This window comes from Cryptomeria japonica, chromosome 10 (genome assembly GCF_030272615.1).
Source record: "Cryptomeria japonica chromosome 10, Sugi_1.0, whole genome shotgun sequence".
NCBI classification, from domain to species: Eukaryota; Viridiplantae; Streptophyta; class Pinopsida; order Cupressales; family Cupressaceae; genus Cryptomeria; species Cryptomeria japonica.
This window is the reverse complement of record NC_081414.1, coordinates 500,333,516-500,348,832: the sequence shown is the minus strand read 5'-3', so window position 1 is coordinate 500,348,832 and position 15,317 is coordinate 500,333,516.

Here is a 15,317-nt window from a genome sequence, read left to right as displayed (position 1 = left end):
TTTTCAATCTATGAGATTGTCACTATTTCTCAACCTCTCCCTTTTGTTTTTCTTTCTTCTTTTCAGATTTTCTAATTGTTGAAAGTATTTTCTTAGTGACTTGATAAGCAATAGATGAAGGTTTCCATATGACAGGAGTAGCAACAGGAACTTGTTGAGTCTAAGTAACAGAAATGTGGGCTTTTCTTTTTGGTTCAACGAGAGGGGAAGTCTATGGCTTTCTCTTCTTCCTTGCAGTATTATTAGGCGTATTCTTAGGTTTTTCTCATTCAAATGCAAGGCTTTCATCAATTTTCACTTTTTTTTTCCCTTTTGAGGGTTGGATTTTTCCTTAGTTCCCTTCCCTTTTGTAGAGAAAATTTTCTCCTTCTTTTTGGGGTAGCAACAAGGGTTTTATCTGTAGGGTTTGATTTACCCTCTTCTTTAAGAGTTTCAACTTTTTCTTTAAGCTTCTTTTCTCTAGGTTTGGGCTTAGTAGTAGATTTTTGAGCCAACTTCTCACTCTGAATTCTGGCTATAGGAGGAGTTGATTATGATTCCTCCGTCTCATCTCTAAATGACACAGAATTGGAAATTACAAAGATAGAAGTGTATCTTTCTTCATAATTCTTCTTGAACTGAATGCATTAGGGGCTTACTACTTTCCTCCTTTTCTAACCCTCTAAACCTTATTTTTCTACCTCCTAGACCCAAATTCACATATTTGATCTTCTCGACTTTTAAGAATTCCTCCCAGGCCATTCTACAAAAATACATAGTTGGACTTCTTTTCACAAACAAAGCTATTAAATAATGGTGGGATAGTGAGGTATCCTTACCTTTTTGCACCTTTGTTGCCATTATGTTGGGGAAATGAGCTAAGTAGTCAGGAACATTGACTAGTTGACCATGTCATAGATGGTTGAGAAACTTAAAATGGTGTGAATAGATCAATGACATCCACACCTCACATTAATCATATCATTATGAATTTTGTTGCTTCTGCCCACTTTTCTGGTGAAGAAACCCTCTTGTTTCCTTGTTTAGAAGTTTGCAATGATGGGTCATCTGGTTTGATAAAATCTTCTTTGGTTGAGACTACATTATGGATTTCCATATAGTCTTCCCCTTCTATAGAAAGTCCATATACTTCTGCAATGGCTATCATGATATCATCCACATGCAACCCCTTCATAGTGGCTACATTTTCTTCTAGAGTCCATGCAAAATCCAAAGTCATCTATGTATCACATTTGCCTAGTTTATGAAAATAATCCATCCACCCCACATCTACCAACTCATCTCTACACTGAACCACATTATCAACCAGCGTGTGGACTGAAGTCTCTTTCTTAAATGGGTCTCCACCCATATTTACTACAAATGTGGGTGTTCAAACAACTTTACTTCAAAAAATTTCCCAAATTCTCCCTCCTAAGCAATTCTTGAAACAAATATAATGAAAGGCTGAAATAAAGTGCTTTCCTTTTGAGGGAAAGATTGAATCTGAAATGTATTGCTTGAAACCACAATGTTTACCTTGATGAAGTTTTGTTTGTCTTCACACAAAGCTTTTAAGGTTTCATGTAGGATGTCTTCACAAAACATTGATCATGAATGCCATCTTCAATGCTTGAACTTGACTTCACTTCTGCTCCAATGCTTAGTGAATGTGTAGTACCCCTCCTTGATCAAACTCTTTTTGTATTTTTTTGATTGACTTCAGTGGAACATTATTGTATATTGATTCAGATTTTATGCGATGTTATTTCATGCTTTATCCAGATTCGTGTTGTATGATGTTATGCAACATCTCAGTACTTATGATTAATGTTATTTTATGGATCACTATCATGGACTGACACACTTACCTTATATGTGCGATGTGTTATTTATGTGTTACATGTTTGCATGTGTATGGGATGTGAGGAGATGATTTTACTTCACTCACTTTGGTGAGATAGGGAACGTCATGATTCTCCTTCATCGGTGTGTGTGCCGTGTCGGTATATATATATATATATATATATATATATATATATATATGCACATGTGGTTCTTTGGTACAGGACATTGCATGTACAAGTACCAGGTAGGTATGGGGTATCGACTCCACCTAGTTTCATAGGTCTGAGCGTGACTTATATATCTGATGGGAGTGGAGGAGATAGTTGTTGGACCCTAACTTGACCACAGTTACACTCGTGTTAGTGTTGTCAGTCGGTTGTCTTTCCCATTTGGCTGGTATACGAGTCATAGTGCTTTGGTTTGGCTATTTGTGAGTCGTCATTTGATCATTCTTCATTTTGCGTGCTTTCGTTCATTTGAATGGTTATTTAATTGAATGGATGATGCTATCTTATGTTGGCGTAATTAGTTAATTATTATGCTCTGAGATTATTGATTTTATTAAATTAATGATTTGCTGGATTAATTAGTTAAATGGCTTATTTCATTGTGTAGAGTTGCATTAATATATATTGTGGAAGGAAATAAATAATTGTCTAGCCATTTAAATGTTAAATGATTATGTTGAAGGAAAGTATTATGGAAAATAGAAAATAAAAAAAAAGCTTTTCTTTTTACCTTTCCATTTGACTTTTTCAATTTAATTGTTGGAAAAGAATTATTTTTGGAAAAGAGTAAATTTGATTGCTTTTAAATTTTTAAATAATTTAATTTGATTGGTGGAGAAAACTTTCAACCTAGAAAGTTTAGGTTGAAAATATTTTCCCCATATATTTCTGAAAATTCACAGGAAGAGGTAGGCAGAAAATTGGGAAGAGAAATTTAGTAAAACATTCTGAAGGAGGAGGTGGAATTTGATTTGGTTTGCAAGGACTGGGATTCTTCCACCATTTTACTTCTAGTTTGCTTCAAGGTTGGATAATCTCTTCTTGTTTTGAAATTTAAATTTGATTTTTCAGTTGCTTCCTGTGTGTTGAAAAGATGCAAATCTCCTTGTAAATTCTTGCAGAATGATTAGAATGGAAGAAGGAATGCTTGTTATTGTTGATTTTGTGAAGCTTATATCATAGGTCTGCTTATAGGAAAGAAATGGTTCATTTCTCTATTTGATGTATGTTTTGTATTCTTAAAAATAAACTTCATGGACTACCTCTTCTATTTGGAATAGAATGAATTACATTTAGTTTGTTTTGTGCTTCCTAGTATCTATTGCCCAAGATTTGGGGTTCTTATGTGATTTTATTTCACCATTTACCTTGCTGGTAAATATCCCTTTGAATTTTGGATCTTGGCACTGTGTGTGTGTGCCCGTGAAATGATCTGGAAATGAATCATTTTCATGTTTAAATGATTTAGTATCGGTTTGATTTTTAATGCCTTGGAAGCATGTTTTTATTTGTGTTGTAGACCTTACCTTACCATGTGGTGGGCTAGTCCCACCACGCGGGTCGGTAGTGTTTGCTACCCGCAGGTAGCAGTACTACCGGTCGGCAGTACTGCTGCCAGTTGGTAGCAGTACTACCAGTCGACAGTACTACTACCAGTTGGTAGTGGCTGCTACCACTGGTAGCAGTGCTACCGGCAGTAGCGACACTAATGGTCGGTAGGCCTACTACCACCGGTAGCGGTACTACCGACAGGTAGTGTCTGCTGCCTCGATAACAGTACTACCGCGGGTTGGCCTTGGTGCCCGCTTGACCTTGTATTTGTACCAGTACAAATCGGTATGTGCTATGAATTTAAGTTTTATTAAATGATATAATTTAAAGTGGGTTTTATGTTAAATAAAATTATGATTTTCATGTGATTTTTATTATGTGGTTCAATAAATTTATCTATGGAAATCAAGGCATGAATTAGTAATTCAAATTGGTTAATTTGGATATATTCTAGAAATGAATTAAATGTCTGTTAGGAATTCATGTTTTATTCAATTGAATATTTAATGTGGATTTCATTCTTGATGGAATAGTGATTTGGAAATTGAATAGATGTGAATGGTAAAAGAGTGTTTTATTTAATTTTCAATCAATGATGTTGCAAGTGCTTGATGCCGATTTTCTCAAAGATTGTTTGAGTGCAGACTTAGTGAAATTAGCTTTCCTTGCAAGAGTTATATTATGTTATTTTTGGTCTATGGTTCAATCATCCTATGGTGGCGTATTTGGTACCTTTGACCAAGTGATATATGATGACTTCGTTGTCTTAACCATGTAGTGTCTTTACCTTATGGTTAACCAAGAGTCATAATGTCCTTGTTTTGACCACTTGTTTCTGGATAGTGGTGTTATGGCTTTTTGCTTCACCATAAGGTCCTCATGGAGTGACCATGTTTGTTTAAGTGTCCTTTGAGAGAGAGGCTTTCGAATGGGGGCTGCGCCCAAAGAGGTTGGCAGGATGACCCTTTGGAAGCAAGATAATAAGTGATAATATAATTAATTGATTAGGTGGGTAGTTCTCAAACATTAATAAAGATATTGTACCTCGCGCATAGGTGAGTGCTTGTATTGAGGCTCATAATTTAGTGAGAAGGCTTGGAATGGCAAACCGACCACCTTGTCTTCATGAAAGGCTGGTAGGGTCTACATGAGACTTAGTTGGAGCCGGAGGTTCGGGAAAGGTTACCAAGATAGTGAGCCGAGACCTATGGAGGTTGACCATGGTAACCATCATAAGTTATGTGATGACACTCTCTCTTTAGGGTCACTTGTGTTTTGTGATGTCGAGTCACTTGTGTGTGTAACATCGTTTCTCTTGTGTTTTGTAATGTTGAGTCACCTGGATTATTGTGGAGTCTCTTTGTTCTGTCATGGTGTCATATTGTTCTATCGACCATGTCATGCTTTTTCTTGCTTGAGGGTGCTTTGCTATCTTGTAGCACGGTGGGGTGATTCCATTTTGAGAATTACATGTGAATATGGTAAAAAATGCAGCAAGGTGAATTCACATGGTTAGTATGCAAAGGAAACACTAAAACATATTAAAACATGAAGTATGAATCAAATCACATAAAAACATGAAGGCAATGCTTATACCTTGCAAACCTTTACCTTCTCCCTCAGAGGGAGCTTGGATGAAGTTGAAGTACGCCCAAATGCCTCCAATGTGATGTTGATATGATCCTAGATTGCTTGATGTGGTTGGCTCTCCAACATTGTGCACAAATGGATGTGATGGATTTGAAGGATGAGATGGATAATATGGCTAAGTATGGATGAGAAGTAGCTTTGGCATGATAAGGGTGTAAAGATAGTTTCCTAGGCACAAACTAGTAGCGTGAATTTGCTAAAATTGGAGATGAAATGTGAGGGGATGGAGTCCTCAATTTATAGGGAGAGAGGAGGAGAAATGAAGGGCTAGGATTGACCCAAGATGGAGGGTCAAGATTCCTTGTGAGCCCACACAAGGCCCAAGAGGAGGTGCAGAGACCAAGAGATGTGCCTTACAGACATTTCTTGTCTCCACACTCCTCAAGGTTCATTGGGAAGACTTCCCAATGTGCCTTGAGAAGAGAAAGGGATAGGATATTTCTTGAGAGATGGAAAGGAAGAATTAAAAATTCTTCAAAAGGGATGCTCATGGGGATTGGAGGAATAAGAAGGAATTAAAAATTCCTTGGAAGATGAGATGCTTAGAGGAATGTGAGATTTTGAAAATCTCACATTCACCTAGGAAAAGAGAATTAAAGGGGAGTGGTTGGATAGAAGGGACAAGGAGTTGAATTTGTGGTTAATCATTATGTTAGCCACTAGCAACTCATTAGGAGAGGGATTAGAGGAAAGATTAGGTGGGATTAGGGTAGATGAGATTTGTAGGAGGATTTGACTAGGAGAGAGAATGAGTAGAGGGAATTAAAAATTAGAAGAATAATACTAAGTGAGCTTAGGGAGTTTCTAGAAGAATCTATTAGGTTCATGATGGATTAGGAAAAAGGTGATTTGTAGGAATCACTTAGATTAACTAATTAATTGAAATTAATTAGTTAAGAGGAGGAGATTTAATATTGAGGATTTTTAGAAGAATAAAAGGGGATTGATTTATTAAATAAATCAATTAACAAACTATAGTGACAATATTAATTATAATTAATTAATATTGAGGAGGGATTGAAAATTGGCATAATTAATAAATTAATTATGTCAGGAACTTAAAATAATTAAAATAATTGTTTTTTAAAGTGTCTACATTTTGCCCCTCTTTTACGCAGTGACAAATTTGGTGATGGGTAAAAGATAGAAGAAAAATAAATAGATGCCCCAGGGTAAAGTGTGGGAGGTATATGCCCCCTTGAGAATTTTGTTGAAAGGAAAATTGACAAAAAAATTCTCGAAATAAAGAAGAAAGAATTTGAGTGGAGGAGATAAGTGAAAGAGAAAGAGGAAGCAGATGTAGAAAAACTAGAAGAGAGAGTAGAAGAAGCAAGACCGCAAAGGGAATGGGCCCTCGAGGGGGCCCATATAAGCCACAAAGGGCCCAATGAGGAGTCATTGTTACACACAAGACTTGGAGCCAATCGAAGCCTAGAAGGAGAGAAGGAGAGATAGATCACATTCCTACACGTGATCATCGCACTGAGAGGAACCGACGGTATGACAAACCCACCAGCTATGGACCACCGGTATGTAGGACTATCCCCCCTTTTGATTTTTTCAGGTTAGGGGGAGAATTAGGGCCTAGAAATGGTGAGGCACACACACTGATCATTGTTTCAATGCGTGCACCAATGGATTAGTGCAAGCACTAGCGAACAATGCAGGAACTCATGGGTAGAAGGTGGGTAGAATAGATTTTTGGGGGAGGTGAAATATTTAGCGTGGATGCTCATGCATTGCCATGGACACTCGCGCATCTGCACGGGCGCTCAAGGTTTTACGTGGGCACTTGTGTGGGTGCACGGGCGCTCGCGTTGACGGAGGCTATAGGTAGGGTTGGGGAGGGTTAGGTTTCTCTGTTAGTGCATGCACCTGCAGATTGGTGCGAGTGCCATAGTTTTGGCACGAGCGTTGGGCAAATTGGCACGTGCGCTCGAGAGGGGGGAGTTTAGAGGTAGGTTTAGAATTTTTGGGATAGGGTGAGGGTATGGCTAGTTCTGGAGGGCAGAATAGGACTTGAGGACATGGAAATAATGAATTGGTTTGTTGGATGCGGGCTGAGATGGGGCCGTTGGCTTTGAGGGAGCATTGGCCTCCTACTATGAGTTTATATCAGAAGTTGGGGTGTGATGAGTTGGAGGTGTTAGCTACTCTAGAGTTGCATTGTGTGGGCAGGTGGCCAAGGATACGGGCTCATACTACGATGATAAAGACATTAGTGGAGAGGTGGGACAACAGGTATAACACCTTCCGTCTTCCTATTGGTGAGGTGATAGTGACCCTTCTAGATGTATGGAGGATCTTGAAGATCCTCGTTCATGGTCTCATCCCAGAGTACCACTTGGATGCAACAAAATTTTTATCTTCGAGTGGTTTGCGAGTATGAGACTCCACTGATGTTGGACAAGATTAGGATGCACTTGGGTAGGGCGATGGGTATTCGGCGTATTCTGTGCTTGGTACTGGTGATTTGTGTATTTTTGAGAGGGCATATTATACCTGATCTAGGTAGGCATGAATTTCTTGTTGGATGGAGAAAGTGCCTTTATTTCATGGTTCATTATGGCTTGCAGTATGCGTGGGGAGATGCAATGTTAGCTCAGTTATATCATGATATGCATCTGGTGGTGTATAGGGAGTATGCTAGTTTGTCCGTAGGAGTGACACTTTTCCATATCTAGGCTTGGGAGCACATTGCGGTCACTCGGACACTAGGTGTATAGGATATGTGGGCCTGTCAGACATACATGGATAGGTATAGGGGGTTGTTGCACTATACTCATATAGGGTATGTATGGTTTTGGCGTCGGATTCTTGATGAGCTTATGCAGTTTACATGGTGGCCATTTTTGAGGTGTGAGAGATGGAGGGGGGATTGGCAGCTACACTGGGCTGGGGTGGAGATGTGGATATTTGGTAGATCAGTGTATATTATGGAGTATTATGCACCCTATAGGGTGGCGAGACAACTTGGACAGGTTTAGGATATACTGGGGGACATCCCAGTATATCCTCGGATTACACGGGAGGTGAGATTTTGGGGCTCGACAGTGAGTCCATTGGAGGGCAGGACCAATTTTTAGACAGTGTCTCATTTGGTCTGGGATGAGCGGATGGGGGCAGGTGAGGATCTAGGGATGACAGGGGGATATAGGAGTTGGTGAGAGGGGCACTTGCTAGTACGTCTTACCATTCCTAGGGTTTTGGAGGATGATGAGCTATAGCCGACCGTAGACCAGGTAGTTGGTGGGGAGGATGATGGGGCAGGGGAGACAGTTGTGATTGGTGCAGGGCGTGGTGCTAGTGGACAACAAAGGAGAGTCAGGGTGATATGGAGGAGGGATCTAGAGGAGGGAGAGGGAGAGGGAGAGGGAGAACCACCAGGAGAGGCCGTAGGTGGCAAGGGAGAGGATATTGTACCTATGGATGTACCCGAGGCGCAGGTGGAAGACAGGGGAGGAGTATCACAGGATGACCTTGATAGAGTGCAACACAAGAGGGAAACTACCCAGGAGAGGCTCCATTCTCTTGAAGATGAGATACAGATAGAGAGAGTTGGGAGGGAGAGTCTGGAGGTAGAGGTGGAGTGGCTGCAGCGAGAGATAGCAGATTGACGGAAAGCCTCCATATAGCGAGGACAAAGGTGGATGCCCTCAAAGAGGAGAGGGAGGAGGCGCAAATAGGGACAACTATAGAGGCCTTTTAGGATTTTATCCATGGGCAAGATGATGAGCTAGAGGGGCTACGGGCCAGAGTGTAGAGGGCAGAGGTGGATGTGACACGACTGCGGGGGAAGAGGGATGCAACTTGTCAGATGTTGGTTCTTGCAGGGCTTGGATAGATGTACTCTGATATGATGCAGCAACAAGATATGGTGGAGAGGGCAGTTTGGGAGGCATGGTATTATAGGGGATTGTATCACGGAGCAGTACCTACAACACAGTGAATAGCTTCATACAATGAGAGTGTGTGATTTCAAAGGACACAAAGTCAGGGACCCACACAGAGCCAACAAACAGGTGGATCGGTGGATTTTAGACCACCGAGGGGAGGGGAGGCATGAGGATCAGGTGGAGGAGGTACAGAGGAGGGAGGTGGAGAGACAGGAGGGGAGGGCTAGCTCCATTTTGGCTTGTGTATCATATTTTGACCCTTCGGGGTGATCATTGTATTATGACAAACATATTTATCTTTTTAAGCTTATATGTATATATATGATTTGTGGTGATGGATGATGTGTGTACTTTATTATGATGAATTCTCTTTATTTTCTTGTGATGTGATGTATGGATGTAATTTATGGATATGTTGTGTTGACCTATTTGTGATGCAGTGCGGATGCTTATATATGTATGCCTATGATATGTTGTTGACATGTTTATGGATGCCTATTACCCGGTTCAGTGAGTGACTCATGAGGTATGACTAGTTCAGTGAGTGACTCACGAGGTATGACTGTCAATTCTATCAAGGACGATCTGGTGAAGTATGCATGTATTCTGATTAGATACCAAACGTTCTCAGCTAGCAGAATTAACTCTGTATCTGCTGCAGCGGTAAATGCCGCTTACCGAATGATCAAGGAGGATGCATCATTTGACCTATGCACCGATATGCAAAGGCAACTCCTATTGAATCTGAAATCTATCAAATAGGATAATTCTTTAAGGTTCAAGTTTGGACAAGTATTGTTTGGGCTATTCTTTTACTTCCAAGGCTACTTTCCAGGAGTAGGTGATGTCCAATGGTCTGCTGACCAACCGGTAACCAAGCAAATCAAGGAAAGCATTCAAGTAGTTGGAACCGGTTACCTTGAAGTTATGAACAAGTACTTTGATGAGTTCAAATGCAAAATGAGTCAAAGGGTGAGAATATCAGGGGATATTGTCAAGAAATATGAAGATGATATCCGTTTCACCATTAAAGTGGATCAATGCATAATGGAGGTTGTTGAGCCCAGACAGGAGGAAGTGGAGCCTATGGGCTACGAGGTAATGAATGATATGCTGGAAGGATATGCCTCTACCCTTATTGCCTCATTGCTTGTTCCAAAGGCAAAAAGAACTGGCACCTACCTATAAAGGATAATACTGGTTAAGGAACCCTTAGCAAAGAAAGGAAAAGAACCTTCAGTGAAGAAGGCAAAAATAGTGCCTTCAGCATCAGCACCGGCTACTAAAGCCAATCCTGTAGTGACGAAGCGGTCACCGGCTAAGAAGAAACCTGAAGCGACACCTGCTAAAGTGTTCGAGAGAAAGAGGAAGACAAGGAATACCTCTCCAGACTCAGAAGAAATTGTGTCTGAGGAAAAACCAAAGAAGACACGTCAAGAAAAGAAAAAGACAAAGAATGAACCGGCATCATCGGCACCAGTAAATATTGACATCTCCTCCTACAAACCTTTGACACATTATCAAAGAACTATCAAAAACATTAGGAGAAAAGTATTGAATGATTTAATTGATTGTTTTGATGACTTTAATGATGATGAAAAGGAAGCGGTTGAAAAAGAAATAATTCAGTATTTATGTGTTAATGACCAGTCGCCTTCAGAAATTAGATCTGAGACACAGGATTCTTTGTATAAATCCTTAGACAATAAATGGTGCATTGCCATAGAGCAGGAACAGGAAATGAGAGAAAAAAAAATTGCTGAACATTTTCCTGATGTATCAAATTTGAAACTATTCGAAGTGATGAACAAATACAAAGGCCTCTTCTTCATGAGAAGAAGAAGACTCCTGCTACTTGAAGGGAAGGGTAAAGAAGTGCTCAATAATACACACACCCTTTCTCTAGAAGCTCTGAAAAAGCATCAAGTGGCTGAGGCCAACTGGAAGGCTGAGCAAGAACCGATAATAACAAAACCGGATGAAGTATTTGATGATGAAGGAAACCCAGTTGTTGAGCCGATCGACACCATTGATGTGGATGCTATGGATGTAGAGGATGTTACTCAGGAAACACCATTTGAGGCAACAAGATAGGAGCAACAGGCTAAACAAGTTAATAAGCAAGCCGAGGATAGATAGAAAGCAGTAAAGGAATAGGCAGAGCAAAGGAAAAAGGATGAAGATGAGGAGAAGCAGAAAGATGAGGAAAAGAGAAAAGAGGAAGAGGAGAAAATAAAAGAAGATGAAGAGAAAAAGAAGCAAGAAGATGAAAGGAAAAAGAAAGAAGAGGAAGACAACAAGGAACAGGAGAAGAAAAAGGAAGCAGAGAGGAGGAAGAAGGAAGAGGAAAATAAGGAACAGGAGAAGAAGAAGGAAGAAGAGAGGAAGAAAAAGGAAGAGGAAGATAAGGAAGAAGAGAAGAGGAGAGAAGCAAAGAAAAAGAAGAAGGAAGAGGAAGAGAAAGAAGAGGAGAAGCGGAAGGAAGTAGAAAGGAAGAAGGCAAAGGAAGACAAAGCAAAGAAGAAGAGGATAGACGCTGAGAAGAAAAAGGCTAAGGAAGACAAAGCAAAGGAGAAGAGGAGAGAATCAGAGAAGAAAAAAGAAGAAGAGGATAAGGAAAGAGAAGTGGCAAAGAGAACCCAGATGGAGACTCCGAAGGCAACCAGTAGTCAAGCCAAACTAGCTGACCTCACCAGTCCTATCGACCTCCAGTCTGCAAGTGAAATGGAGCTGATGCAGAGCATCAAAGTTGCCCAAGAACGGCTTGAAAACATACAGAGGAAAAAGGAGCAGGATGTAATTCAAGCGGCTGTGGACACTCTTACCGATTTGATGCCCGGTACTAACCTTCCCAACACTCAATCATCACTAGCTAAACTTAAGCTCCTATGCATAGTAGTGGATGATCAGGTGCAGAGCCTAGAAGAGTATCAAAAAGCTCTTAATATAGCTCTAGTAAAGAAGTTGAATCAGCTCCGGTTTGAATAACAAAAAGAATAAAAGGATATAAGGGACACTCTGGATGAGGGGAATCTGCTACTCAGCAAGATCTGCCAACCCCATCTATTCTATGATGATGTGCTAGCTCAGAAGCAAAAGCTTCAAACAAACTTGCAGTCCTACATGAGCACATTCAAGCTGCCTTATGATTCCTTCACAACTTATGGGAAAACTATTCACCAGTTTCACATCTAGTCAACAAAAATGGAGCAAGAGATCAGCACCCGGTCTAGAGATTTGCAAGAGCTACAACTGGTTCTACTCCCACAATAACAAATTCTTCAAAAGTGCTATCTAAACCTAGATTCCTTAACAGTGACATAGGAGATGAGCACAATTGATGCCATGGAAGAATAGGTCTCCTAGATGCAGACATAAAAAGAAGTAGCCACCTCCCTACTTGAGTCCTGGTCTTTATCGATGAAACAATTCTTGCAGGACTTTAAATCTGTTTTTGACAAGTATTATTCCTTATTGTCATAAACTTTTATTATTTTAATATCAAATGAAAATAGGGTTGTTCAGTTGTACTTTGTCATTGTTGGCAAAGGGGGAGAATAATTCTATTTGGAAGAAGTATAGGGGAGAAGTATTTGGTAATCAAAATTTTGATATATGCTCTGAATATCTCAATTTTTATGCTCTATATGCAAAATTGTTATACATTGTATTGTCAAAGGGTTAGTGTATATGCTTAGGTGGAGCAATTTTGCTAATGGCATGATTTTGTTGTAAAACACTTAGATGTCAAAATTTTATTTTCCTATGTGTTGTCATCAATGCCAAAGGGGGATATTGTTGGCATTTTTGATGTTTACGATGTGAGTGTCATTGATGGACACACACTTGCATTGAAATCTTCTTTATATGTATGAGCCTAAGCTCAACTGGAATATGTTGCAACCGGTATGTTGTATTATAGTCGTTAGACTATTGGTGTTTTGTAGAATGTGTTTCCTAGTCTGAAGCGGCATATTGACCCCAAGCGGTTTGTGGATCCCAAGCGGTACGAGGGATTAAAGCTGCACAACACATTTTTACCAGTCTTCATTTTTGTCAAATCGGCAATGGAGATTTTATTTGAACCGACATTTTGTATGAATCGGTAATACTATGTGATGAGATCGGCATTTTGTGATGAGTTACCATCCATCAATTGTTTGATGATGCCGACACTTTAATGGTGCTTTTTGTGTCATGTTACCAAGTATGTCCAAGTTCATTGAACCTAGGAAATTGTAATGTAATCCTATTGGACCGACATGAAATCAGATTCCTTTATAAGGACATCATGTCTAGGGTTTTAGGTTGTTTATGTGGTTGTTGCTAGGGTTTAAGGTGGTTGAGGAGTTGGAGAGAGTATGAATGTATAGAAGACTGAAGTAATGTTGGAATGCATTAGGAACGAGCTATCAAGGATCTAACCAAGCAATCTGTGCTATTTGCTGGATCACTCACTTGTTGATTACTCACATCTTCGACAAGTTTGTAGCCCTTAACTGGGTAGGCCCAAAAGCCTTTTGTAAATCCTCTAACAAGGTGGTTCACATCTGTGGATCTAAAATCCTCTAGCAAGGTAGTCTTTAATTGGACTTATCTCCTAACAGAGATTGAGATTTCTAACAGGACCTGTTCTAGTAAAGAACATTGTAAGACCTTAACCGGTCTGGTTCCTATTCTGTAGGTAGTTACTTGTGAGTTCCATCTCACCGTGGTTTTTCCCATTTGGGTTTCCACATCAAAATCTCATGTGTTATGGTGTTTGTGCTTTTGTGGGTGAATTCATTATTTTCTATTTGGTTTGCATGTGTGCTAACCGGTTTGTCTGCTAAACTGATTTATCGGTTTACCGTCAGTCTTGTAAAGTGTTTAAGTGTAAATATTTTTGGCATACTAATTCACCCCCCCTCTTAGTATTCATCAAACCATTATAGCTCTTGTAGGCGACCAATTTTGTACTCTTCATTTGGTAGGATATTTTGCAATGATACCCTTAGAGAGGGGATCTTGATCTCAAGGGGGAGGACAACTTCGAAGCCAAAAGCAAGGGAATAAGGGGTGGCACCTGTGGGTGTGGAGATAGAAGTGTGGTAGGCCCACAAAGTAGGATGGAGTTGGAGGTGCCAATCACGACTAGCTTCATTGACTGTCTTTTTGAGGATTTTGATTAGGGTTTTGTTAGAAGCCTCAGCTTGACCATTACCTTGGGGGTAATATGGGGTAGAGAAGCGATGTTGGATGTCGATTTTTTGGCAGAGTTATTTGACATCCTAGTTTTTAAATTGTCTACCATTGTTTGTAATGATAACTTTTGGAATGCCATATCGATAGATCAAGTAGTTCAAGATGAATTTGGATATTTGCTTACTAGTGGTAAAAGTAAGTGGGATAGCCTCTACCCAATTGGTGAAATACTTGGTGGCAGTGATAATGAATTTATGCTTGTTGGAGGATGAAGGGTGGATTTTCCCAATGAGATCAAGCCCCCACTATGAGAAGGGCCAGGGTGTAATGAACGACTGCAATTCTTGTGGCACATGGATCTTGTCTCCATGTTGTTGGCAAGGGATGCATTTCTTCGCATAGTTATATGCATCTGCTTCCATTTTAGGCCAAAAATATCTTGTTCTCAAAAGATTTTTAGCCAAGGTGAGCCAACTTGAGTGTGCCCCACAGATGCCTTCATGTACTTCACATAATGCTCATTCCACATCTTGTTTATTTAAACACCTTAGAAGGGAACCATGAAAATGTCTTCTGAATATGGTGTCTCCAAGGATGGTGTAGTGAGCACACTAGCAGATGAAGGTTTGTTGTTGGGTTTTGGTAAGGTGTGGGGGAATGGTGTTGTTTTTTAGGAAAGTGAAGGTTTCTTGGTACCAGGGGGACTCGGGACCAACGAGTACACACACCATTTCAGACTCTGGTAGATCGCATGCTAGTATGAATAGTTGCTCGATCAAGAACTCACATTTCTGACTATGTGTTGGCATCTGAAGGAGGGAGCCAATGGTGGCCATTGCATTTGCAACCCTAATGTTTGTTTGCAACACTTGATCAAACTTGATTGTTGTGAAGTATTGCTTAAGATCTTCAACCATGCTATGATAGGGGAGGAGTTTGTCATGTTTTGTTTGGTATTCATCATTGACTTATTTTATGACAAGTTGGGATTCACCATTGACTTGTAATTCCTTTATCTTCCACTGGATAGCCAAGCGTAATCCTGTAATGAGTGTCTCATATTCTATGATGTTGTTGGTACATGCAAAAGCCATCTTGTAGGACTTTGGTATACAATCTCCTTGAGGTGTGATTAGTAGTATTCCTGCCCTCGATCCATTTTGTGTGCAAGATCCATCAAAGTATATCTGCCATGTGGAGG